Below are 3,016 nucleotides of genomic sequence, written 5' to 3' on the forward strand. Positions count from 1 at the left end.
TATATATATATATAAAGGAAATTGGTATTAGACAGAGGCCTAAATACCGATTTTTCATGTGTTAGGCCCTATGAAGAGAAACTCGCGTCATATGCTACTATTCGAGAATCTAGCGTCACGAGTTATTAGTAGTACTGATATTTTTTGATTATATAAAACATTTAGGCAGTGACAAAGCTAAAAATTTTTCAAAAATGGGGCACAAAAATACATTTTTTCCAGGTTTTTTCTCATTATTTTTCGTCGGAGCTTGAGGTCAATAATGGCGATTTTAAATAATAGCTACTTCCTTGCCATTGAGCAAGTGTCCTTGCTTCCTGTGAGGATGGTGCCACAATGTTTGCTTGCCTTTGGCAGCAGACGTCTGGAGGCAGACCCGTGTAACTTTTGTATGCAGTCATTTTAGTTCCAGATTCTATAAAGTGAGAATTTAGTTTCAGCCTCAATTTAGAGAGTTTGGTGATTAATTCGATATTTTTATGTACGTTGGGACTAAAATGACCTCATGTGAATAATTTATGATATATTTTGTTACTTTAGAGTTGTCTCAATTAATTTTTGTCGTACAATTGATTAATTATTGTTGATTTGGATTATTAATATATGCATCATGTCTGATAGTACCAAGTTTGCTTAATAGCTTCGAACAATGCCATGCTAATGGCCTAATAAACTCTCCCCCAAGTTGAACACCTCATTCATGTGTTTTTTCCCTCCCCACTCATTCCTTTGCAGTAGCTCGACGCCGCCGACGCTCCTCACTCCTTGATGTGTGGTTCTGGCGGCTCCTACTTGACTAGTTTGTATGTTTGTAATACATAAGATTTATGTGGTTTTTGCCACTGATCTCTAAATGTATAAAGTTACATCTATGTTGTAGATGAATATTCGAAACGTGAGATTAATGATATATAACAAATTATATCCTAACAGAAAATGACTTGCTGCCAAGTATTTGGATCGTGTTGAGGACTTCATACAGATGGTATCACAACTACCTGTTTACTTTTTAGAAGGCGGGTTCTGATGCCCTGGTGTCAAGCACAAGAATCATGCATACTAGATGCCCAACGAAGTGAAGTTGGATCTATACCCTAAGGGATTTAAACCTGATCATTGATATTGGACTTCACATGGTGAGTTTGAACTAGATATTTAGTACAGTCATGTTGGAGACTTATCAAGTTATGCCTCTTCAACGGTACACAATTTTGGTGTGTTTGAGGAAATGATTGTTGATGCCAGCAGAGCTCATTTTGATAGGAATGTACTTGATGATGATCAACAACAAAACTGTGAAGGACAACAATTTTATGAATTATTGCATGCTACATAGCAACACTTGTGAGAAGGATGCAATCCACATACAAAGTTATGATCGCTCGGAGATTTTTGAGTAACAAATATGATTTCAACATGCTTAGGAAATGATTCAATTAGGTAGCAAAATTATTAAAGGAGACAAACCATGTAGAGAATTTAGTTCTAGAAGATTTGTACAGAATTAAAAAGTTAGTGTCGAAGTTAGGATTATTATCTAAAAAGATAGAATTTTGTGTTAATGACCACTTGTTATATTGCAAGGAAGATGCACTGAAGATGAAATATAGATTTTACAATACTGATAAGTTTAAACCAAGAGGGAGAAAGATATATATATATATATATATATATATATGCCTTACAAATGTCTCTTTTACTTTACCCTCATTCCACAGTTTTAGTGCTTGTTCGCTTCTATGCATGCATCTTCTCACATGACATGACACAATACCAAATATGTTGGTGCTAATACTATGAATCAAGCTTCAGCTGGTGATGCTTAGAAACACTTCAATTGTAGTTATCATGACTTTGCAGTTGAATCATGTAATGTTAGGCTTAACTTATATGCAGATGAGTTCACACTTTACAACCATGTTACAACACCCTGCTCATGATGGGCAGTTATTATCGCGCCATATAACTTGCCCCTTGATATTTGCATGATTGTGTCATTCTTATTTCTGACGTTGATCATACCAGTTCCACATAGTCCAAAAGGTAAAATTGATGTGTTCTTACAACCTTTAATAGATAAGCTAAAACTATTGTAGAAAACAGTAGTGTTGAATTTTAATATGACTACGAAAAAGAACATTCATCTTAGAGTTGCTCCTATGTGGACAATTAGTAATTTACGGCTTATGATATGCTATCTAGTTGGAGCACAACCAAGAAATGGACTTGCCCTTTCTTCATGGTTATGTCCAAAGAAATTAATTTGAAGCATTATTCGCTTAAAATTTGAAAATTGTTTGAGCCATGATCGAATATGAAGCAATTATAATTCAATTATTTATTGTATGATGGTCCATAAGCTCAACATTCATTGGTATGGACAAAATGTAAATCAATCATCAAATAGTATGCAATAGCTTCATCACTTGCAAAAAGATTTAATGAAATAAAAATCTATCTAGAATCAAATAATCATGATTGATCAGTGTAGTAAAATAATCTCAGTTTATTAAATTAGAGAAGTGTCGACATTAATTTTTGTTGGAGGAGTTGCCCATTGATTGAATGCTGTCAGTCGCCGGAATCGAAATCTCGTCGCCCGCTTCGAAAAGGCGTTTTAACTTATATATATATATATATATATATAAAAGTTTTAGAAAAATATTAAATCAAACTGACCCTATACTTTTCACAGTTTAAATGAAAAAGCATTATACCTCAAACTCTATATCTATCCAGAAAGATAAACACAAGACTAGAGGATGATGCTCGATCAAATAAACTAAGAAATATATGACATCCGTTTGGTCTGTGAAACCGTTTTATTTGCCGACAATTTCCCCTATTTAATATTAAGAATTAAATATGATTTATTATAAGCTAGACAAGCTTCCTATAAGGGCAAACCCTATAGTTAATTACATCTTAAATGACCGAAGTCACCTAAGAAAACTCTCGATAAAAATCAAGAAATGTTATCTTCAAAGAGGTCAAAAGGATAGGACTTTTCAATAAA

Source organism: Phalaenopsis equestris, unplaced genomic scaffold (assembly GCF_001263595.1).
Source record: "Phalaenopsis equestris unplaced genomic scaffold, ASM126359v1 Scaffold000492, whole genome shotgun sequence".
Classification (NCBI taxonomy): Eukaryota; Viridiplantae; Streptophyta; class Magnoliopsida; order Asparagales; family Orchidaceae; genus Phalaenopsis; species Phalaenopsis equestris.